The following is a 25292-nucleotide window of genomic DNA, read 5'->3' on the forward strand; positions in this document are numbered from 1 at the left end:
AACACACCATTGATTTCCCTTTGGGCAGGGCTGAACATCTCAGTTGTATCCGAGAAACAATGAGTGCGAGTATTTTAGGAGGGAATGATTGTTTTACCAGCAGCTGCCACTCCTTTCTGGGTGCTCAAGCCAGCAGGTTTTGGACCCCTGTCTTGGAGCCGCTGAGCACCCTCAATAGCCATTAAAGAAGGACACAAGCATGTATATATAGCACATACAGAATATGACATTACGAAGTGCAGCTTCCACTCACAATCCTGCCTGAGGTGATAACTTGGGCGGGAAAGCTGTAGGATCCAGAAAAAAGGTCTTTGGAGACCAGCACCTTCACACTGCATCAGATGATTCCTCTCCTGGGTTCCTCAACTCCCAGATACCACACTATGCAGACAGGGAAGAGCTTTGATACACTTCCAATGCCTCACTGCACATCCCCTTCCTACTCAGTGGTTCTTTTTTGGGTGTGGTTTTTCTTTTTGATTGTTTTTTTGTTTGGGGTTTGGGTTTTGTTTGGTCAGGCTAGGGAGATGCAACCTCAGAAGTAGAGGGGACCCTGCTGGCTGAGAACTACACACTCCTAATCGAAGTAACTGTACAACTGGGCAGTGGTGGTGGAAACAATACTTCTCTCTTAAGTGAGATGGCTCTGCCAAAAAGCTTTACAGAATAGACCAAGCCTCGGAGATTTAAAGTGTTGCCTACAACAGACTACGGACAGGGCAGGGACAAAAAGCTCTTGCAAGAGACTCCACAATATTCTCCTCCCTGAATTTTAAGGTCCACTGGGGGACCGTTCTGCCGAGTGTAAAAGGGCTTAAAGACAAAACAACAGCAATTTTTGTTGCAGGAAAGCAGCACCGCTCCTTCGCAGTGACCCGCAGGCAGCTCCCACCTGGCAGCAGATTTCCCAGTGCGGAGCTGCATCCCTGCTCTGACGGACCCATTCTGCTTCCCAGGTTGGCACCTATGGGGGACCAATTCACACAAAGCTCCAACTTTCCACTTCTGTGGCAATTAAAAAAAAAAAAATAAATAAATTAATCTACCAAGTAGCAGAGGGGGAAGATGTGCAGCCTGGGGAGCTGAGAGAGCAGTTGCAGAAATTAATCTACTAAGTAGCAGAGGGGGAAGATGTGCAGCCTGGGGAGCTGAGAGAGCAGTTGCAGAGGGCTGCGCTTCATTTTCTTGCAGCAGTAAGAACTACCTATTTGTTTGAATGATGGTGGCTTCACGGGAACACCAATGCAGAGCCAAAAGACGACAGCTATGACGTAAATAGAGGGGAAAAGCAAACAGACTCAGTGCAAAGCGTTCAGGCAGCAATGGGACATGATGGTGGAGACGCCAGGCTGCAAGGAGAAACAATGCAGCAAGACAGAATGACAGATGAAAAAAGAAAGGTTACAAAAGCAGAACAGACTAGAAAGGCACTTATAGGATAATAATCCTTGCCTGTGTTTCTAATTATATCTGTAATACTTAAAGCTGAAAGGATTTTAGAAGGCCAATTTACTTTTTGTCCTCTGTGCCATTTTCTGTTGGCGTTTGCCCCAAATGCCTGAAGACAAATGGTTGGTTTCAGTGTCTGCTAAAGTGTGTGTGTAGCTGGGGTGAAGCACTTCCTGGGAACCCTGCGAGGGACAGAGCTGAACAGGCTGAAATCCCCCCGCTGGGGCAAGGACAAGCCGGGCCCCCCATCCAACACGCATTTGTCCCGAAACCTGCCAGTGGAAATGCAAATCCAGCAACGCCGCTGCAGTAACTCCAGGCACCTTCAGGGAAAAAATTTTAACACACCAGAAGACTGTGGAACAGCACCAGACTACAAGTTAGACATCAATTCCAAATCCTTTGAATAAATAAATACACACACAGTTTAGGATGGGCTCTGCCACAGGCTGGTGAGACTGGCTGGAACGATGACAACCCAACAGAACCATGCCCAGGCAGGTGCAGACATGAAAAGTCAAGGAATCATCTTGTTAAATTTCTCTGGACTCTTCAAGCGGTTCTTTAGAGCTTCGTGTTAACCAATTAATACATCTAAAAGGTTATAGCTGTGAACAACTTCATTTAAATTAGATCTCTGAAGCATGAACTGGTCCAAACTACTCAAATTTGAAACAAAGTGGAAATAATAGGTATTAGATTAACCAAGTAAAGATATATTAATTTTAATTGTAGAGCTATTCAGCGTAGAGTACTCTGGAGAGGAAAAATACTTATAGCCTATCTCCTTGGGAGTAGTAGTGCTTAGGTTTAATCTGGAGTGTTGTCACTCCACAGAGATGTAGCGCTCTGAGAATTTTAATGGCATATGCCAGACTTCAAGAAGTCTACCCAAATTTCAGAACACCAAAGCCTGTAACAAACAATTAATCAGGACAAATTTAAAATTCCTCCAGTTACGATGTTTGGAAAGACGCAAATAAAAGGCAAACTGCAGCAGCACTACTCTGAGAATCTGCGTTGCCGTCTGAAGGGAAGGGGAACATCTCAGCACTGACTCTCTGCTGCATGATTCAAGAGCCTGGCACATTTGCTGACACCTGAATCTCCCTGCTAATTAGTGTCTTCTACCCAGAAATAGGGGGAAGGGAAAGACTTTTGGAAAAGAAAAATTACACCAGAGATGTTGTTATAACAGTTCAGAATATTTCCAGTAATGCTTCAGATGCTGCAGTGAGAGATCTTACCCAACAGCTTTCAGAAACAAGGCGGTAATATTTATCATCATCACCTTCCCCAGCTCAGTATGCTGAAAGCACACAGAGAAAAAACACACAGCCTTGGAATAGTTAAGTGTTTTGCTTTGTTTTTTTTTCTTCTTTTCTTTTTTTTTTTTTTTTTTTCCTTTTTTTCCCCCAACATGAACAACATGGCCCCAGAGTCAGACGCCCCACATGAAGGCCACCATCTTCCCAGCCTGACTGCACAGGGAGGTTTGGTACGCCAAGAACGTGCCTGTTTTCACAAAGGGAATCTTTCTTAGTCAAAAGCTTATGAGCAAAGGGCCTTGCTGCTCTCCAGAAACAGCCAAGAGTCAGAACCAGCTTGAACCCCCTATGGACTCGATGATCTTAAAGGTCCCTTCCAACCATGAAGATTCTGTGATTCTGTGAAAATGAAGTGGCCAGAGGCAGCCAACAGCGCTACCATGTTGCACCTCCATTAATTTTAAGTAATCAGCTTTAGAAACACACTAATAAGTAAGGTTCATTCCTCCTTTCTCGTTACAGTACAACTTGTACTTAACCTTCCTGTCACTAAAGAAATATTCCATTTGAGAAAGCAACACAGTATCAGTTTAACGACCAAGCAAACAATGCCTTCACGTTGCTATGCCTGTTAACCTTTGATTTACAACTACGTTTCTGTCAGTTTTGTTTTTTAAATTGAGATGCTTATATCCTGAAGGGTAACAAAGTTCACTCTATTAAATTAACATCTGCTATAAATAATGTACTACCCGAGAGCCAAAGAACATCTACAAAGCACTAAAAACAGGTGACTGAGCATTAAGCAGCCTCTCTCTGAATAACTTAAAAGATAAAAAGATAACAAACATCTGAAAACTGAACTCCTTCCTTGCACACAGTTTTGGTATAAGAATAGTCAGCTCCAAATGATTTGCTTTGCGGTTGCTGTCAAAAGAGACCCGAGCGAGATGGCACAGGCTCCACGCCGTGCTGCAGGAACGGGGAAAGCGGAGGCTTCCAGGGATGGACAATTTTGACCCCATGTGTATGTAGATTATAACACTGACTAATCATTCTCATTAGTAAAAGGTTTCCAAGACCATCCTTTCTCCTTCCCTAGCCCCAGAGGAAGCTTTACACAAGACTCCTAGAGACCAATCCTACCTTTCCTGCTCTCTCCTTTTTTCGTTTGTTTTGGTTTGTGTTTTTAAAGATGGGAGAATTGAGTTCAGCAATTTCTTATGCTGTATGGGTATGGGTAACAGGAGAAAACAGTCAGCAGATCATATGGCATTGACTTTCCTGCCAATGGGAGCAGTACATGCTCAGTGTAAAGGTTGAATTTTTTATTTACGTGAATCCATGGAGCTCACTGCTATAATATTCAAGTACCCACTGTCACTTCTGCACCATTTTTAAAAAGGCAAAGGAAGTAAAAGCCATGAATTATCTTCTAAAACAAGCACATTTTTTTTGTGCTCAAGTCTTCGGTGAAGAAATATAAAACACAATTGCAACAAGAGCTTCAGATTGCTGCTTTAGACTCTAATGGCTTCAAAACAGTAATTAAGGCTTCTTCCTGACTTCATAACTATGCCATAATGCATTTATCAAAAGCACATTACCACAATGGACGCATTCACTCTTTCTGCAATATTTCGACAGCTCCCTTTGGACACTATCAGTAAATAAAATCTTATGTGGTCCAATTAAAGAAAGCATAAATCCAAATAATTTCTCTGTGGCTATCTTGTTTTGAATGCACTGCTCTGTCAAATTCTTAAACGGAAAATGGGTAAGTGTTTTGAAAACAGTAAAAAACTTCCTCTGGGATGCCAAGTCTTTCTTAAGAGCCACGGGAAGGAAGGAGAGGAGTGTTACTCGGGAGCTTTGTTTTTATCACAGAAGGAAGAGAGGTTTTGACAGCGGAGAGACTATTGTCAACTGCATTTGGACTCACGTCAAGTCTCTACCTTGACAAATTGGACTGGGAGTCCTTGCACAGTGCAAGTGCACGAGAGAACATAACATGCAACGCAGAGCCATTTCTCCACTTCAATGAAAAGCAGAAGGGATTACAGAGCTCTCTTCCCCTTCCTCCCATCCAATTGCCTCCAACGGGCTGCCACAGCAGCGCTCCGCAGGGACACGTTCACAGATGTGAGCATCCTCCCACTAGTCCCTTACCCCACGCAAACCCTGCTATTTTATTGTGGGGAATACAAATTGGTGCTGCCAGCTGAGCTCCCGGAGCAGTGGCACATGTGTGAAGCTCACACTGTGTAATGACTGCTACCCAAAGTGCAAATGTAGTGGGTGAGTATTGGCACAAACCGTGCAGAGTGTAGCTAAAATTAGGGCTAGCAATATGGAGAATCCATAATATCCTCTGCACCTGGGTAGCTCAGTGCACTCCAGTCCAAACATGCTTTAACTGGAGGGAGGGTAAAAGGGGGAAGATGCAAAATACACATGACCTTTCTCACCATTTTTCCCACCGAAAGAGGTTTTGCATCAGCCATCCTGCAGCAACAGCTCAAAAGATTTTAGGGTGGAGATAATTTGAAAAACATTACCCTTTCTTTGAGCACATTAAAGACTATTTTAAACCAAACAGGTACTCTGTTCTAGCAATGATTCTCAATCTTTGCCATACTCCTGTTTTTGCCACACAATTCTCCCTCGTATCTCTCAACTGCTACTGTGGGGAAAATTCACCAGTTTGTTTAAACATAGGATTGTTAGTACTAGGGCACTATTCAAGCCAGAAGTAACAAACCCCATTTTACGTAAGGGATGCAGAGTGCTGAGCATCCCTTACCACTTAATCTGTGTTGTTTACTCCCTTGGTGTGGAAGGTTTTACACCGATGAGTTCTGACTGTTCCTTCATACAGGGAGAGCTGTGGGCAGTAACCTTTCCATGCTCTTTACAGCATAATTCTGCCCCCACAATTTTAGTATGCATTGAAAAAAAAAAAAAAAAAAAAAAAAAAAAAAAAAAAAAAAAAAATCACAGAATTTCTCTAACAGTATCAGAGAGAGGGGCAAAGCAGCCAGGCAGCATGCAAAGGAGCTCTTGGGTTTTTGTTTCTGGGTTGCAGGGGGTGGGGGGGAAGATTTGTTGAGAAACCTTCTAGAAACCCTGGGGGTGAGAGTACTAGAATTGGCTACAGCAAATGAAAAGCATAATTCAAATGCTGACATGTACTTCAGCAAGCTGTTCTTTAAACTACATGGGAAGGAGCTGAACCAACCTCCATTTAAAGAAGAAAAAAGGAGAAGAAAAAAAAAAGCTTAGGTACACTATTATCCGGGGGCTGTTCCCGAGGCCTCCATCCAGAAAGAGACTACCAAGTTTTCATTCAATAAGGTACTGCTACAACAAAATTACCTCCTGGGTGCTAATGGTCTCTTAGTTATAAACAACCTCTTTAAATAAGGAAAAAAAAAGTGCTTATCAAGAAATTTGCCACGCATTTCCTTCAATAAATCCTTCCTCCATTCAGTGCTTCCCAACAGGAGCAGGCCTACCAACTATCATCACCAGTAATTCTCTCCCACCAGGGGGAAAGGAAAATAAAAAATTCAGACCATAAAAATATCTCTTTTATCATAGGAGAAAGTTATTAAGAGCCTTCATGCTGCCTAGCTGAGGTCTGTGCACACTGATGGTCCCCTCTTTCTCCAGTAATTGCCTGCAAAGGGAGAAAGGAATAAAGATGCATCCAGAGACTCCAGGTAATCATGCTCATTTAGTTGTATTTATAGTAACAAGTATTTCATTTGATTTTATTTACACCAAGAAGAATAGGTCCAAAGGCTCCTGGCAAAAGCACCCTGTTAGGGCAGCTGGGTAAGTTGCCATCACACTGTGCCAGGTATTTCCCTTCTGAACTACCTACTCTCAGCATATGCCAGAAAAAGGAGAAAAAAAAATAAAAAGAAGAAAAAAAAAATATTCCTCTCTAATTTCCCAGACCTCTTGACAGCTTCTACCTGCTCGGTTTGTTCCCTGCCAGCTCCATGTCATTGCCAGCTCCAGATTTCTTGGCCAGAGAAGAGAATGTCTCTCTTTGGGACAGCCAACTTGCTTTCTAGTGGAGTCAGAGCAGAGGGACTGGCTGCAGAAACCCAGGGAGAGCTATGGGTGACACTGTGCAAGGACTGCACCCAAGAGGCTCCTACCCAGAGCTCAAAACCACTGGAAACACCCTTGATTCCCAGACTTTCCCAGCCCTGCACACATGCCAGAGACAAAGGCAATCCTGCCAGCTCTCCCCAGGACTGCTCACACCTTCCAAGTCCGAGTGGTGACAGAGTATGGGCAAGCAGGCACCTGCATGCAAAGCCTCCCAGCTATAAGACCCCACTGCCACAAGAGCTCACCAGGCATGGTGAGCAGCCTGAGGGAACATCGCACAGTCCCCTTTGCAGGACTCTTGCACCACACTCCTCAACAGGGAACATCAGGTCACACTGGTCTGAAAAGAAGTGGCTTGGATGAGGTGGACTGGTCAAATCAGCCTCCACAGGGAACAGGTCAGCAGCCCTCCCAGGGCTGGGCAATGAGCCCCTCAGGCAGGGAGCAAAATACATTTTCCTTAAGCAAAGCCCAGCCAGAGAGATGGGCAACTTTTGTCCTCTAAATGCATAAGCTTAATCCTCGTAAAAAGTTTATATAGACTAAAGGAACTAACACTAATGAAGTTTTATCACTTCCTACACCCAGTCCTTAAGGGAGTCCCAGCAAAAGCCTTGCGGGCAGCTGCAGCAAGAGCCTGGGAGGGATTGTGCTGCATCCCTTCTGAAGGGGGAAAAAATTCCTGCTGGCAATCAAAAGCTTCAAACAGACATTCAGGATATATTCAGCCCTGAATTAAAGGGAAAAAAAAAGAAAACAAACACACCAAACTTCATCCATGCTTGTAAGCTGGTCACACCCTTAAGCTCTCCAGAGAAGTTTTACAGCTTGTAAAACCCTCATGATTCATTTGGAAAGAAACCACAGTCTGTGCTGCAGCCACAGAAGTGAAGGGTTTCACTGGGAGGAAGGGATGCCTCAATAAACTCAGCTTCCAAGGGATACGTGAAGAGCACTGATACATTTCAGAGCCCAGCTACAAACACAACAGAGGGGAAAAATAGAAGGATTTCTGCCCTACATCCACAAGACACTTTATGCAGAGAAAAGCACACTGCTTTTTTATACAGAAATTTTCTTTTCGGCGTGCACCACTTAGCTATCCATTATCAGCCCAAAAACAACAGGGCACAGGAGAGTACTTTAATGAACAGCATGAGCAGGAAATACAAAGATGTGGAGCAAGATTTAAAGCACAAATGGTTCGGGCACCCTTGTATTTCACAGAAGGTCATTCACTGGGACTTTATACTTCATTTATCAAATTACATCTGAATTGGTGCAGTCATACCGATTCAAGAAACCATCATGCATCTTTTGCCTTCAAAAGGGGAAATAAATACTTTATCTCTAAAGCATTTTGCATCAGAGGATCTCCGAGTCCTTTCCCAGCACTTTCCCTCATAAAACCACCCAGGCAGACAGCTGCCTACCCTACAGATGGCCTTCAGAGGTGCAAGGGAGTTAAATGTTTTGCCCGTAACAGCTCGGGCAGTCCGTAGCCAGATCCCAGATCTACACCTCCTCCCCCGAGATGTACCTGACGAGGCAATTACCCATGTTGCCACCCTTAACGAGTGGCATTTTATGGCCTCTATTTTTCTAGTGCTTTCCTTGTCATCATAAACATCCCAGTGTTTGCTCACAAGTTGTTCCATTAAAAACAAATATGCTGCCGCTCCACGGCAGTGGAATTCGCTGCAGAAAATCATCAAGAGAACAGCACTGCCTTGCCAGCCACCTGCACCACCTCCCCCTTTAACTCAAACCCAGAGGCATGTTACAATTACATTATTCCAACTAAATAAAATTATTTTCCCCTGTTCCAAGACATAAAACAACCACATTATTATGGCCATAGCCACTGTGATTTAATAATTTAAACAAAAGACACACACAGTGATAGGAACATAGTAAGTAGCACAGCACTTCATTACAGCTGGAACCAGTATTTATGATTCCTCAACCAAAGATGGTCTTGAAAATTATATGCCCAAATGCGTCACTTCAAAATTACAACTTAATCATATAATGTTCAGCACAGAGCTTTAAAAAACACTGATCATCTTTTGTTTTTTTCCAGGGTGAAGAAAAGCTCTGAGAGATAATAAATCATTTAGTGCATCGGTGGAAGCAGCTTACTTACGAAACAGGATTTGCAATGCAAAAAGTGAATCATGAAGCATCACCTTCACACTTCACCCTTCCTCACGCTTTGCTATTGAAGTCTGTCTCTCCAGCTCGCCCACTGCCTCCTACAGCAGGTCAGTGACAGGGACAGTCGCCCGTTTCTCTGTCATCCCTGTGAAGGAAAGGGTTCATCGCGCTCCCTGAGCTATGTGAGGGATGAGATGAAATGCAAGACAGTCCACCCAAGATCTGCAAGTGCTTTGAAAGCTCCAGACCATGCTGTACGGAGAAGTTAATCTAGTAAAAATGCTTTGGACACATAGCCACAGCCCAAATAAAGTTCTTCGCCAAGACTGAGGACAATATGTTATTAACTAAAGTTTAATTATATCCACAAACATACATTTCTAGCTGAGGCATACAACCGTGTCTCTGTAGCTTTGTTTGTTCTTCTAGCAGTCCCATTAAGAAATTAGCTTGTGTTCACTTTCATAGCCCAGAACACACACTTATCTGGTATTAAATTTGCTCCGGTTTTGTTTCCATAGGAATTTTACTGGTTCCATATTAATTAAATTATGTCAGAAACAGACAACACTTCACAAAGGACCCTCTAATCAGTGGCTAATAAGGGCGGGCTGCAATATGGCATTTATGTAACATTGGTAAGATTACGTTCAAAAGACAAAGCACAGTTTCAAGAACAAGCTATTGTCTCCCCACCAATCAAGTGTGGAAATTAAGTAGATCTTAATTATTACATTCGCAAGGCTTTGGATTAGGTGAGATCGATTCCCAACAAGTATCCTTCCCTGTAGATAAAAGAATTTGGCTACTTGTAACATGGAGACCATGTATTTTTCTTTTAAGAGAAATTTTGCAGGAAGAATGAGTCGGCAGCAGACACCCAGCCAGGTCTCTCCAGCCAACCAACGACCGCTGCATGAGCTTCAGTGGGGAGACCTTCCCACTCTTGAAGACCCAATAGAAGACAGTTGCGTTGAAAGGCTGCCCACTCTCCCCAAAACAACCCAGTAGCCCGACTGCCACAGAAGCAACGCAAGTAGCTCTGAATATTTTATCTCTTCCCACACTCTTTCAAGTACATCAACCCTACGTGCAAGTGAAGCGCACACACTCCATTCTAATGGAAGAGGCAGAATTCAATTAATGACACCAATCTTTAAAAGTCAGCAGAGACTGCAGAAATGGCTCATTCGGGAAATTTTTTTTTTTCTTTCTGAAAGCTTCTGTGCACTATAATAAAGCAACTATTGCAAGCATTTATTTATTAATACAGAAAGATTTATTTATGAGAGATCTGCAATCAGCTTAACCTCTGAAAGCGCAGCTTGATGTAGCTTAGCCCCTGGCCAGAGTTTCTCCTCTGCTTTTACGTCAGGAAGCAGCATCCATTAGCCTCAGGGGTTAGTTGGGAATAGCCCAGGTGACACCTCAGCACTTGCTCACACTCAAGGCTGCCAAAACCAGCGGGCAGCCTGCAGGCACCCAACCTCCACTTTCATGCCACCCCGTGATACAGCAGAGGGAGAGAGGCAGAATCCACAGGCACGGAAAGCTGGTAGGCAGCACAGCCAGGGAGTTCATAATGGTGTATCATTAAAAGGAGGTAAGACAATTGCTGCTTTCCCTTAAAGTAGCATGGCAGGCAGAATTATGAAGGGCGGCTAGTGTATGATAAGTTCCCCAAATCCTGCTTTTCTGTGAGGGGAAGGCCACTGCCAGATGGACACAGCACAGAAGATGCAACCCCAGGGCATCAACAAGCCTGTGCTGGGCAGAGTACCTCCCAGAGCTACCAGCAACAGGAGGTTTGGAAACAATAAAGCCACCTGATTTAAAGCAACTGTACTATTAAGTTCACATATTTATTCATGGTACAGACTAGCTCACATTTAAAATAAAAAAAAAAAAAAGGAATTTCAATTCGTAAGAGGCAGCTATTAAGAAGACAACACAAAGAAGTGGGGAAGGGAAGTTTTCCCAATGGTTTAGCTACATTCTTCCATCATGATTTCACAAAGCCCGAGGAGTCAATAAAGGCATATTTGAGGTCTTCAAGGAGGCAGATCCACATACTGTCTCGACTCTGTCCATTGCAAGAGACAAACCCAAACTAAAGCATTGCTCATTTCCCAAATATCTGGATCGTAGTCCTCTTCAGCTTGGCCTTTATCACTAGTAAACAGCCGTGGTGATAACAATAAGACTAAGTAGAGCTGTCTAGAAAGACAGCAGGCACTGCACTGAACACACCACGAAATTAAACACAATCCTCACACAGAACATGCACAGATCTAAAAGAAAGGGCAGTTTTTATCAGCAGCAGCACAGGATCATTAAACTGCTTCCTGCCGTCCCACCTCTTGAACTTCCTGCCATCCTGTCCAGGGAATATGCCTTTGTCCCTGACCATGACCTGCAGAAAAGAGACATCCGCCCAGACGTGAGCACTAAGAAGTCCCTCTGGCACTGTCAGAGCACTGGGACCATTCCTCCCCTCCAGGTTGCTGGAAGTTGAGCTCTGCAGAGCAGTAGGGCTCTACCCACCACGACCTTGTGAAGGGACACCCTCCGTGCCCTGCTGCTTCTGGCTCCTCACAATGAAATCACTGGTACCAGGCCAAAACTGAGCATCCCTGTCCTCAGAACACAGGGCGTGGGAGAACTGCTCATCACTGCCTCTGACACAAAACAGTGAAGTCAATTACAAATTGACTTTGACAAATACAACAACAGATAACATTTTGCATATTAAGTATACACATAAAAAACTTGGAGATGCTAACATTTGTCATTGCTGTACCTCCTTCAGACCCTCTTCCCTGAGCCACAGGAAACACAGTAGGGTGCTCAAAGCAATGGAGAGCACAGACCAAAAGGGTAACTTGAAACAAAAGAGAAATGGCTCAAGAAGTTTGCTCCACCTGCAGAGGAAAGAGCCAGAAGGGAGAGGAAATAGTATTTTTAAAGTCCACCTGAAAGAACGGCATCAAACTGCCTAAGAGACCTTACAGTCAATAGTCAGCTGCCAACCATTGCTATCACAAGACTTGTAATATTTCTGCCAAATGCTGCACTTTCTTATCCAGAGTCTCACTCATAGGCAGGAGTGCTCTTGGGCACCCACCTCCGCCATCCATGCAACTGCCCCTCTGCTGAACACCTCTTCAGCTCCACAATCCTCAGGGACACCCTTGGCTGCTGGTGACGAAGCCATGAAAGGGACAAGACTGCTCATATAATCCTTGAGAGGCAAAGTACCTGTGGGGCAGTAACCCCCCGGGTGCTGGAGAGCCCCTAAGCCGCTCTCAGGAGCATCTCTGCCCACCTCCCCTGCTTCCATTTCACAGGGCAGTTTCTTGCCAGCACAGCCCAAGCTGATTAAAGCTTGCACTGACATCTGAAGACTCAAAGGCAAATAAAAAAACCCTGCACTTCTTAATCTGATTCATGCCTTTTTAATGACTGGAGTTAGTATCATGTGGAAAGTATCTTTTGCAGGATACTACTTTGACCACTGCTGTTCATAAATATAAAAAGACTTGCTAATGCTCTGCTAAACTTCTCACAGAAGTATTTATATCAGCACCTCTCTATTTTTTTCCAACAATAATCTAATTCATGTGTCTCTTATCTTAGCTATGAAACAGCATGTTAAATCCAAGATCACAGCTCATTTAGATAAATGGAATTGGGCACATCCAGCAAGTCATTCCTGCTGTGACATTTCTACTATCGGCAGAGTTATTTCCAGGCCCAGCGTGGGCAGGGAACTGGGAGGACTCGCACACTTCAGCACAGTCACTGCCCCTCACAGAGGATGTACAGAACAGCCAGATAATTCAAAAGGGAATCTACCTGGGTCTAGTCACATGTTAATAAGCATTCTGGCAGCATTTCCCAGAAGTAACCTTCAGCAGTTACCTAGAAACATAATCCATCAAAATAAACCTCAACATAATAAAAAAGAGTAAAAAAAAAACAACCCAACTTTTATTGGTAGATTGTGTTCTAGCTATATACAGAAGAATTAGTAGACAAACTACAGTCACTGATCAAGGGAATAGCTCAAATTAATTTCAAGGTTATTTTCTTAGACAGTTATTTTATAAACACAAATAGTGCTGTCAGAAAGTTTCCTGTTCCTTGTTCTTTGTCACTCTGCATGAGCTCTTAAGAATATAGCTGAACCTTATGGGCCTCCATAGGACTTAAGAGCACCCAGTGGAACCTAAACACTTAGTATGTGATGAGCTGAAGGGAGCCTATTGCTCTAGAGCTTAATAATTAAATCATCCAGAATAGATTAAAATTTCCAATCAAATAAATTGGAAGTTCTTCTTCAGCACCCAATGGTTCTCCCTTTTCTCTAAAGCTCCATCCCCAAATTCCTTTCTAATCTGAACAAATACGGTATTTGCATCCCCCTCTTTTTTTTTTTAATAAACACAACTGCTAAGATGATGCAGATATAGCACATTCAAAGGATTTTCTTTAGATACTCGGAGCACTCCTCATCTGCATCTTGATTTTCAACTCATCATTCTTCATAAACAAAATGGATATATGAGAGAGTCAGTTAATACATCGGGCTGGTGCCTCTTTCTCTCCACTCACAGCCAGCAAGCCCCTGCACAGAGATCAACGCAAACTCGTGCTGCAGAACATACCGTCTCAGTGAGAACTGGTGCTTTTTGGACAGTTTCCACTGGAAGGTGTAAAGCCATGATGCAATCAGAAGTGGTCAGAGCCATGCAGACACAGCTGCCAGAACACTTTTAGTGCTGGGGCTCGGCCGGGGTTATCTCTTTGATAACCTATAACTACCCTGGGGATGCGTGTGCGACATGTGCAGCCACGCACTGGTGTTTCAAGTGACAGAAAAGCCTCAGACAAGGCTCTCTATACCATATAACCCAGAAATTAATCACTCCTGTATCGGGGGCCTGGTACCCCACTAAGACCTATCACAAGGTAGCCTGCTTCTGGAAAATTAACTCTATAGGTCAGTCAAAAAGATATACAATTTAAGGATTTTCAAACATTCTCTTACTCCTAATTCTCTCTTCAGCCCTTCTCTCCATTAATCAGTGAGAGGACGAAGGGTAACGGGCATAAGCTGGAACATAGGAGGTTCCACTCAAATATGAGAAAAAACTACTTCACAGTGAGGGTGACAGAGCCCTGGAACAGGCTGCCCAGGGAGGTTGTAGAGTCCCCTTCTTTGGAGATTTTCAAGACCCACCTGGATGCAGTACTGAGTAACACGCTCTAGCTCTAGGCAATCCTGCTTCAGCAGGGGAGTTGGACTAGATGATCTCTGTAGTCCCTTCCAGCTCTAAAAATTCAGTGAAATTCACTGGATCTGGCACACACATTCAACTCATGCTGTTCATCAGTCTAGTTGGAGAGAGATGGTGGGGGCTGCACCTAGAGTGGGCTCTCTTCAAATTTAGAAAATTCTGCTTTTGGCCTCAACAGAATTAGGATTAGAGCCTAAACAGGTCCACCCACAATGACATAGGAGAACTTGCAATGGATGAAGGAAGACAGTACAAGGAAAGAGAATCTCAAAGCAGGGCAGTTTCATCAGATAAGGGTGTATTCTATGCAATAAAAAGAAGGTAACGTCATCCTTATCTGCATTACATCAAATATCTTTTACTTCCAAAAGCCCTTAAGGCTGCAGAGTTTTCAGTTACCTTTTCCTCTACTTTCACTAGCATTAATACTCTCCCTTAGAAGTCTGCTGCCAGCCACTGATGGTCTCTCTGGATATCATGAATTAAATTCTTGGGTTTTCTGACTTTTTCCACCATTAGAAGGACATTTATCAGGTTAAGTCCAGATTTCTTTCCCTGTCTTACCAGCAGAGTTTTGGATGACTAATCAAAAGACTGAATACATTTTAAAGATCTAATTCTCCCTTCACTATATATACTAGTCAATGTCACTTTGACACTATTCTGGCTTTCAACTGACAAAAACTTTCCGACTTAAATTCCCTTAAAATGAACATGCTCTCATAAGCAGGCAAGAGTGCTATTCGCTCCATCTTTCCCTCCCCAAGTTAGCTTCAGCTGTCACCAAAAAACACAGTAAGCATTTTCCTTCTTGGGAACTATGTGTTCTTGCAGTTATATTCAGTGGACCAGAAGAGTCTGGCATCAGAAAAAGAACTATCTGATTTCTTGGACTCACTGCAAGAGAACCTGTCTTAGCCAGATACAGTTATTACCACCAAGAACCAAGAAATCAGTTAAATTAAAGATGCCCTAAGCAATGAATATTGGCTATACAAACAATGATCAAGCGTTTACCCACTACAGATAGAGCTTTGGGGTTTTGACTGCTCTTTAAAGGGTGTTTCTTCCTGCAGTTATAAATAACTGCAAGCAAAACACTCACTTTGTAAGTTAGCATAAAGATTTTCAGAACTGCCATCCCTGAATCGCTACCGCTATTTTAGTAAATGGAAAGCAGTCAACAGCTCTCGAGAACCTTTCACATTTTTCTCTGGTTTCAGTTTGTTCAGATCTCAAAGCACATTTCAGCTTAATTCAGACCGAGCATTTTAAGTCAAGGTCAAATTCACTATTTTTGCCATGATTTCCATTGTCTTCTTTCACCTACACTCCCTGGAATTTCTGTTTCTATGCCAAGTTAGGAAGGGGGCAATATGGCCTGCAGAAGCAGCTGCAGCTTAGACCTACCCTGAGATACTGAACCTGTGAGGTTCAGGGGAGGGAGAGCTGTCATGTTCAGATGGCTAATCCTTCTGTGACAATACTTTGATGCTGCAGAGAACACTACCACTGGGCAAGTGAGAAAAAAAGTACAAAAAGACCAAACAGATACAAACAGTCTTCCTAACAACCTGCCTAAGGCAAAAGTTTTCCACAGATCATTTCTACCATGGTTTCCACCTTTTGGCTCACCACATGCAAGCCCAGTCCTCAGGCAGAGAAAACATCTCTGACAACTTCCAAGCGAGTCAGGTCTCTACCCAGATCTACCTCTACTTTAAGTGGCCTCTTAACCACTCCTTTCCATCACACCATTAAGGTACGGTAAGAACAGCCCCACAAGCACATGCCTTGTCCCCTCCAGGAAGGGTCCCACCTCCATGCAGCCCCACAAGCACATGCCTTGTTGTCCCCTCCAGGAAGGGTCCCACCTCCATTTCACAGGAAGGGCACCAATGGGAATTTTATTGAATGTCACAGTGAATTGCACAGCATCTGCTCTATGCTATGCTCAGGACAACCTTCTCTATAGAGCTTTTCCATGAGGGGTTGTTCATCAGGTCTTATTTTTAAAAAATCTGGGCCAAGTCATCCCTGCTGTAGCTTTAATGACGTCAATGAGCTACAGCAGGGGTGAAATTGGGCCATTATTTTTTATGTCCATATGTCATGTGCCCATTAAAGAAAAAAAACCGCAAAAGAAGATCAAGGAAGAAAAGTTATTGAATCAAAAGACTATCCTGTGCAGAGATTAACATCTAGATGTGGAATGTTTCTCTTTTGTTCCTGCTGTACATTTATAAATATAACAGTTTATGGAAAAAGAAATACTTTTGTAGCGTCAAGGTACAATGCGAGTTCTGTAGTGACAAATTATATTCACATTTTGTATCCTGTTTTGATAAAAAAATAACAGAAAAATCTTTACTGGGAAAAGGCTTCTTCAAAACTCAACAAAAGTAAGCGAGACGGTTGCCAGTAACTATTAGTTTCTCCACTGCAAGCCAATATTAATCATACTCTGCATATCAACACCCAGTAGTAAAGCCCAACAGACCTCGTTCTGAGCTCATTTCTTAGTAAATCCAAACCAGGATTATACAAATACCAAAAGCAAAAATACGAAATGTAAGTTTAAACATAAGTAGTGTTTTCTGTGAATATTCAAAGCCCCAAACCACAACGTGGAAAGAGACGCAGCTGAGGAGACCAAGCCTGCCAGATGTAGGACACCAGCCGTGAGCAGCAGCAGTCACGGCCACCACAACACATCGTGCTCGCTCTGTGCTGATTTTCAGAAGGCAGAACCATATCATTTATCCCGAGCAAGCGTGCGTACATGTTTTCCACCCACTGTGCCCCAGACCACCAGATACTGCCCTTGACTCAGGCCAACCGAACCACGAGGTCATCACAGCCAGGAAGACCCACAACCAGAATTTCTCAAGTCCTTATTTAAAAACCCACTTAACTGACATTTAAGCATATGAATAACCATATTCATATGAACATAGGTAAAATTACTCACCACTATGCCTTTAAAGCTAGACAGCAAATTTCTCAGAAGCGTCCAAGAACAGCAGCGGATCACAGGAGCTTGGAGTTCAGGGCCTGTATTTTGTATGTAACTTTTCTTTCAAAGCTTAATAGAAGATTCCTTTGAAATCCTTGACCCTAATTCTCCAAGTCTCAGCTTTAGTCAAAGACTAAGTCTTCTTTGTAAAGGCCTTTTTTCCAATTGTTTTCCCTTAGCATTAATAAGTTCTTTTTCCCACAATAAGCCAGAACAGTTTGGGGTTTTGCTTTTTTTTTTAAATTATTATTTATTTCCCTCCTCCTTCCCTCCCCCAATTCCAGCACTGGAATCAAAATAACTTGAGATGGAAAACGTGTGACCTCCCAAGCCTTTATTTACAGTATCACAAACCACAAGGGAAGGATCTGTCCAAGTTTTCCAGCTGGAATGGGAACAGCAGGGAAAAACGTGCTCTCATTTTTGCAGCCGTGATATTTAACACATCACAGGAGAGAAGGATGGGGAGGAGAGAGGAGAGTTAAAAGTAATGATGCCACGGAAACATCAGATGAAGAGGTCTCAGCCACACAGGTAGGATGTAATCACGTGAACTTATCTCCTCAGAAATAAATAGAGCTTTGTACATGCAAATGTAATTGCAAAACCAGTCTGACACATTTAATAGAGTTGCTTCTTGACTTTTACATTATAAAAGACTGCAAAATATAGAAGCCTTCCGGACTTCACCTGAATTTATATTACTGCTGTAATGATCTCTCTTCTTGCCACCATCCCCCAAATTAGTACAACAAAGACTTTGTCAAAAACAAAAAGCCTAGAAGCAGTGGAATCTTCCTCAGATATTTAAACAGCACAGACAAACACAAATGAACGAGGTTTAGATCTATAGAAAGTTACTTGCAGCAGGAAACTGTCAGTTAGTTTGTGGTTACAACCACACCACTGTCACAGCTCTTTCCTCCCAGTTAAATACGTATGTCCAAACAGTTCCTCGTGTCTACTGTTTCTATTGCAAAAGGAGGAAAACAACCAAAAGAAAAAACTCACCCATATTTCCACTAGAAACTTCATAGTACCAGACTATACAGGCAACTGTCTTTTTTGAAAGGGCATCCTTCTGTACCTTTCCAAATATTTATGTCCTAGACAGTCAGGTTTAACTCAGTTTACCTGTAACTACCTCCTGCCTTTATGAGATCCCCCTCCCTTACCTATTAGCAGCCCCCCACTTCTCCCTGCCTGGCACGGTAACGAGTGCCACACTAACCCACAACCTTTACACGCAGAAATAGGGGAATGCCACAATTGTACTGCTCGGTTACGCTGCCAAACAGGGTTCCTCTCCGTGCCAACACAAAAGCAGACATCACCTAGCTCTCTGAAGTGTTATCGCCTTGATCTAACTCACTGTAAAGTGTTTTGCAGTATAGTCTATGAAGGATCCAACACGAGGATGGACTTCCCTGCATTCACAGAGAAGTCACATTCACAGTCGGTTTCCACAAACTCACCCCTTACAAGGGGTACAATCCTCATTTAACAGGTCACACAGTAAAGTCCCCAGGTAAGTACAGGGCGCAGAACAAGTAAGATTCAGTCCAATTTGTGTCCATATAAAAGGGCACAGGGCTCTGGAAGGGGAAAAGCTTGTCACATTACACAGCCAGGAGTAGAAATGTGCCTAAAAAAATCACAGCGCAGCGTGGCACAGGCACAATGACAGGCACTGCAGGCAAGGCAGGGAATACTAGAGGGGCATTAGAAGGAACCAACTGCAAAGCAAACCTGTGCTTCCTTTTGACAGGACACCATATATTCCTTCAGTGATGTGCACAAAGCAGTTAGAGTGGACACCACTTTCCCAGCACACAAGACCTCTGTCCCCAGCCTGCCCTGCAACTTCTCAAGCTAAGGCACCCTGTGATTCCACTCACTTTCCCCTCTCCTAAATACTAGCCTCCTGCTCAACATCAGTCTCTGCCTCTTCTCGCAGAGGGAAACACTCACCCCTCATCCCATCCAGGCTTCTGCAGTTCTAGCTAGACAGCTAGAAGTGAGGATGCTGAAGGATAGAGCAGCACGTACCTCCTCATTCTGCATCAGCATCCTTCCTCTCCCCCATCACACTGCTTCCCCCACTGCCCTCTTGCCAAAGTCCCACAGCCACACTTCGACCACCACAGGCACTTACAGCTTGCAATACACACACACGCCCCTGAGATTCCGCTCTGCCTTTCTGCTTGCACCAGGGATTGAGGATGCTTTCCTAGATTTTGAAATAATTCTATGCAAAACACTCGCAGAAGAACCCCCTCCCATCATTTTCACTCTGTCCAGCAGTTTGGATTCAAAGCCTCCAGGTTTGGAAAAACAAAAGGCTGCACAGGAATGCTGGCAGAACAGAAGGGAAAATTACCCGGTGCCTACAGCATTTTCCTGGACGTTGCTATTCAGCTCTTTGTTTTTCATGAACGCCACACTCCCTGACAAGGTTTAAACCCCATTTTTCTCCCTACATTTCTTACCTGCCAATCCACAAACATTGCTTGCTCTCTAGTGACGCAAGCCACACAGATTCATTTTGCTGTGAATACAATTCTGAAGGCAGTTTTCCCTCACCTGCCCAGGAAATTAATGACCACTTCGGTGCCTCTCTTGCTGAGAATCGTCAGCCCTGTTAAGTCCTTCAGGCAAGTGAAATGAGTAGAGTCGCCGCCTCAGGGCAAAGCAAACCCTAAACACTGCCAAGGATTGCATTTCTTCTTTGCTGTTACCACTAATTCAGAGAAACACACTCTCCTCTACAACAGCCTACAGGGGAGCAGAGGGGGAGTGTGTGACCTAAAGGAAGGGAGGCAAAGCCCTTGGGGCATAGATGCTGTCCCTCAGCCCAGGAGCACAAATCCACACGGTAATTAATGCCTCTACAAGCATAAACTCCTCCGTTAAAGCTGCTGACAGCAGCTTTTCTTCCCAGAGAGACCTGTCCGCAGCTCCTTCAGAGAGCTGTGGTGGAGAGAAGAGAAGAGAAGCTGCTGGGCTCTTTCCCGAGGAAGTCAGGTATCCCAGAGGGACAAATCTCAGCACTGGGAGCAGCCTACCCAGACTGGTCCTCGGCCCTGCTAATCCTGAAGAGAGGGGCTTCACGAAGGCAGTTGTCATGGGGAATGGTGATGAATTCACTGGGAGCCAATTTCCCCAACAGGAGATAATTAAGGAATTCAAATCACCCTCAGTTTTCAAGGATTTCTGGTAAAGATATTGCATGTTAATACAGAGTTGGTGTCACTGCGGTTTCAGTGTAACTGCTACAGTCCAGGAAAACTGAAAACACGTATCAGTCTGGTAAGTCAACAGTCTCAGATCCAAACTCATTTCTCCTTTCTCTGTTCTTCCCAGCAATTCATTGCTTTTAAACCAAAAAAAACAGCAATTTTTGAGTTTTAGCGTCCAGCAGCAAAAATGCAAAGTTGCTCTACCACAGTATTACCACAAAGAGTAACATTTGATGGAGGTAAGAGTTAAAAACACCCTTTCTGACACAAGAGAAAAAATCTGAATGGTGAGGAATGTACTGGAGATGTAAGGAGATGTAAAACTACACAGTCAGTCTAAAGGCTGACACCTCATCTATTGAAAATCTCTTGTCCAGCCACTGATTCTGTAAGCAGATTTAACACTATTGATACACATTTCTAGAATTCACATCAAGAGGTGTGTCGAGAGCTGGACACGTACACAGTGAACCCACAAGCAACACTCCATAGGTTACAGCATAACAGAGCAGCAGGTACATACATTCATAAAAAAAGCATAAAATCTCTTAAAATTTACTTGTTAAAAAACACCACAGGGTACTTGCTTCCCCATCTACACTCTTTACCGGGGAAGTTCTGCGTGTCAATCCGCCTGGCAATGTAAAGCAAATTGAAAGTTCAGAGGACAAAAAAAGGTAGATATTAACATCAATTTTATGGTAGTACCAGAGGCTGCACACTGTTTATTTCAACACAAATAAAATACAAGAAGGTTAAGATTTTTTGGGGGGAAAATACCTACACAAGATTTAAATATACACAAAGAATTTATGTTAATTGCACATCCTGTGCAGCCATTCCCCCTTTAAATTTAATTTTTTAAAGATTTTTAAATAAACAAGGATGTTGACCAAGCAGAAAAAGGGGGGGAGTGCAAGTTTTCTTTAAATAGAGGTTTATTACCAATACACACATCTGTGCAATTTAAGCCAACCATGTCCTGTGACTGCCAAGCCCTTCTCAAAGGCAACTCATACAACCATTCTTCCAGACTCCATTTTATCGCGTTTCCCCCGAGCATCTATTCAAGTGGAACCCAAGCTAAGGTTAATCCCCTCTCTCACCAGCAGCAAGCTCGTATCCGTCAGACTCATTACCATTCTCCCTAGTAACATCTAAATGTTTTTCTCCAATATAGAAGAACAGCCATCCAGCTGAAATGCCAGAACCTACCTTCTGCAAAAAATCTCTCTAGATGCTTCTGAATGCAGGAGGGAGTAAAGACAGCATTGCTGAAAAAGGATGTCACTGTTGGTCCACATGTGTCAACATCCTAGGGAAAGATAAAACACAGTTGCTTAACTGCCCTGCCCATGGGAAATCAACAGCAAGAATAAAGCTGCATTATTTTCACAGTTATACCATGCTAATGGCTCCTATGCAAACAACATAAAGCTACAACATTTTATAATTGCACATCAGAGTTTCTCTGCAGACATCCCTCCGGTATGTCAGAAATTCAATACGTGATAGTAGGCGGCAATGAGCACCTCGGGGATTTAAAGTACGTTCCAAGCCATGAGTCATCGTCATCTTTAACTCATGGAAATTTAAAAAAAAAAAAAAAAAGAAAAAAGAGAAAAAAATACACACACGCACGCGTTGCAGTGACCACTCTCATGCACTCCCTCTGTACAATACCATAACTCCCCCCTACGGCATTTCCCTTCTAAATACGGTGTTGAACTATTTTCACGAAGGGGACATCACCACAAACAAAAAACATCACATCACAGCATTCTTCCAGATAGCTCCTTGGAGAAGGGCAGGATCCCATGTCGGAGAATGGAAACAGAGCTGGAGCTGCCTTTATAAACCCCACAAGTCCTTCCACACCTGGAGGGGTGAGGAGAAGGCACCTCCCATGGCTGCTGCAGAGGATGGCGCGGCCAGGCCCGAGGGGTGGCAAAGACAGGGGCAGTGAACCAGCAGCACCCAGGAGGACAGATCCAGCTCCCTTCCCACACAGCTCGGGAAATGTCAACCCCAGGCTGCCCATTTACACTTCATTTTCCAACCATCAGCTACCTGCTTTCCCCCAAGGCTGATTTTTGTCAGGAGAGCTGAGGGCCAGAAGGAACTTGCAACCATTACCTGCTGAGCAGCTTATGTGGTTTGCTTCGTTATGCCAAGCAGCTGGTTGCCTTTCTAAGAGATTCCTTCAGGCAGAGTCTCATCATTACCTCCCACCACTGGAAACTTGTTTTTAATGCTGCTTTTAAAGCACCTGGCTTGCACTTTAGGGCACACACATGTGCTCCCCCCTCCCAGCCATCACTCCCCAGGTATATTCATGTTCCTTTAGGTCTTCTTTAATTTCTTGCCTTATCCTTGCTTTGCCTGCCCCTGGTGTCCTCCAAGCAACAGCCAGGACAGAGCAACGTCTCTCAGTAGCATGAGGTCTAACAGGGAGGATGGAGAAGGGATGGCCAGAGCGTTTGCAGCCCTTCCCCTGACAAGCGACCTACGGGCAGCCAGCACGGCTTCAGGAAGTCAACCAAGATCAGAAGATAGCTTGGCTATGCATGTGGGGAGGACAACCGGGCCTCAGCAGCTCCCACACACTCCTGAAAAGCACCCGCTCAGATTAAAGTACCTTAGTTTGCTGAACTCTCCAGCAGCAGAAATATTCATTTCCCCTTCAGGTCAGGAAGGGCACAGTTGTCATTCCCTGTAGCAGGAGCTGTGGTTTGCACCAGAACACACAAATCTCAGTCCATACCGAGACAAGAAAGGCATCTCCTTGACCGGGACCTGGATCCAAGCCACAACCCATGGCTTGCAGAAAAACCAAACCACCAATGTTCTCCGTTCCCTGAACCAAAGAACCTGAAATGCTTGGGAAAACCATTGACAGCTTTAGCTGCAATACTCTGCTTCAGTTAACAGACAGATTTATGTCTTATCAACAATTAAGAAACAAGTAACTGCTCTTTAGCTCTTTAGTCTTGCACCTTCTTGCACAGCAATTTAAAAAAAATAACAGTGCCTGCCCAGGTCAGATTCATCCCGAAGGAAGAGCAAACAAATGTGAGTAACATTTCAGGACCATTAATCTCAGAGATCTCACCAAGAGCAAGCAGCCAGACAGCTTAAAAATATATTTAGTCCACAAATGCTTATTAACGTCACTTGCTGATTCACAGCTGAGCCAGTCGCATGGAGCCCAAATGCCACTTCTACTTTCCCAGCCTGGCTTTAAAAAGTTGAAATAGTTGGGCAGCAAGTTGCTTAACCCATCTCAAAACCTTCTGCAATGCAACTATAAGATGTGGATCTGTCTGGGCTGGAAATTACAAGTCCAGTCTGTAGATCTAAGGTTTACGAGCCTGATCTGACTTTTAAAAACAAGGGATTCCCATGTGCTAGGTCTGGCTCATGTACAGCTTTCCACCGCGGTCTCAAAGCAGCCACCACACATCTGCGTCCTCCTGCGCACAGCACAGAGGAAACACTGGCCACACAAGGCTGCTGCAGCATTCGCTCAGCTTTGCCAGGAGCTTCGAGAGCTGAGAGCTCCAAATCTGAAGAGCCAGCCTGGTCCAGCACCCCAGGATGAGCTGCAATTCGGTATTTGCAACACACAGACATAGATACGGTTGTCTTATGTACTCACTGGATGCCATTCCTTGGCGTCACCCAAATACGATTGCAGTGTGCTACAAAGCTGAACCTTAGCTTTCTTTTATTGACCGTCACTCTTTTTCCCAGTATTAATACAGTCAACACCAGATCACAAATAAAATGGACTCTGCAGGCTTACAACAAAATTAACAGTGGAAATCATTACTACTCTTAAAATTACATCTTGAAATCAACTGAAGATGATGATTTGACAGACACAAACCTGTGTCAAAAATTTGTGTGTGCTTTGAGGCAGAATTAACCCACTAAACTCCTAAGCAATCCTTTAAGTGATTTTTTTTCATGAAGAGCAATTTACAGTGATTCTTCCCCTACTGTTATACACAATGCTATGATTTAAAACCCAAAGGATTTTCACTCTAAATCACCAATTCAAATCTGTATGATGGAAATATATTTAAATCTAACATTTTAATTTTGCTTTGCATTTGAACTTTGAAATGCTTTTCCAGGAAAGCAAGTATCTCATTAGCCCTTTTAGCCATTCTACCACACTGATCTGCAAGTAAACAAGAATCCTCATATTACCATTCCTTTTTAAAGGGACTCATTATTTCTACATAGTTTTTAATCCATTTAGCCTGATTGAGTCTTACCACTTTTTAAATGTTATACAATAATTGACTCCTCATCAAGTGCACGTCAATATCCATTCTGTATCTGTTTTCACAAGCTAGACAATTTTCTATAGATGCTGGATATGCAACATCCCCCCAAAAGGAACATTCACAATAACCTACGCTTAAGTAAATATATTTTTTAAAATGGAGTCGGCTCAGAGCCCTGCTCCATTTCACTGGTTTTGCAGAGCAGAGTGCAATTCTCAGAATTAGCAGGGGCCTGGACCCACAGTTTCTGAAACGAGTTTCAGTGTTCAGTTGACCCACTGTGGGGGCAATCTTGAAAGCCCCACTGGGCAGCTACACAAATCTGGAAGCGCAGACACAAAACTTCCTCAATTTAAGAAAAAAATCCATCTTCCTACCTGCTTTGTTCTTTTTTGCTTCAGGGTTGGGGTTTTTTCCTTTTTTGTACATTGGGGAAGGATGAC

The 25292-nt window shown here is 43.6% G+C and overlaps 1 protein-coding gene across 4 annotated transcripts in view; it reads right to left on the bottom strand.

The window, feature by feature from the left end:
* Positions 1 to 25292, bottom strand: part of PITPNM2 (phosphatidylinositol transfer protein, membrane associated 2) — a 135301-nt gene that overhangs the window by 102991 nt on the left and 7018 nt on the right. For 2 of the 4 annotated variants that reach the window (XM_014962044.1, XM_014962037.1), the window contains exon 2: positions 21770 to 21869. The exons of 1 other annotated variant lie outside the window; for it this stretch is intronic. The gene's annotated coding sequence lies outside the window, so the exon portion shown is untranslated. Of the gene's footprint in view, positions 1 to 21769; positions 21870 to 23192; positions 23212 to 25292 lie in introns of those variants that run through there. One more of the 4 variants, XM_014962012.1, reaches the window with a different exon arrangement.

Source organism: Calidris pugnax, unplaced genomic scaffold (genome assembly GCF_001431845.1).
Source record: "Calidris pugnax isolate Ruff unplaced genomic scaffold, ASM143184v1 scaffold32, whole genome shotgun sequence".
In the NCBI taxonomy this organism is placed as follows: Eukaryota; Metazoa; Chordata; class Aves; order Charadriiformes; family Scolopacidae; genus Calidris; species Calidris pugnax.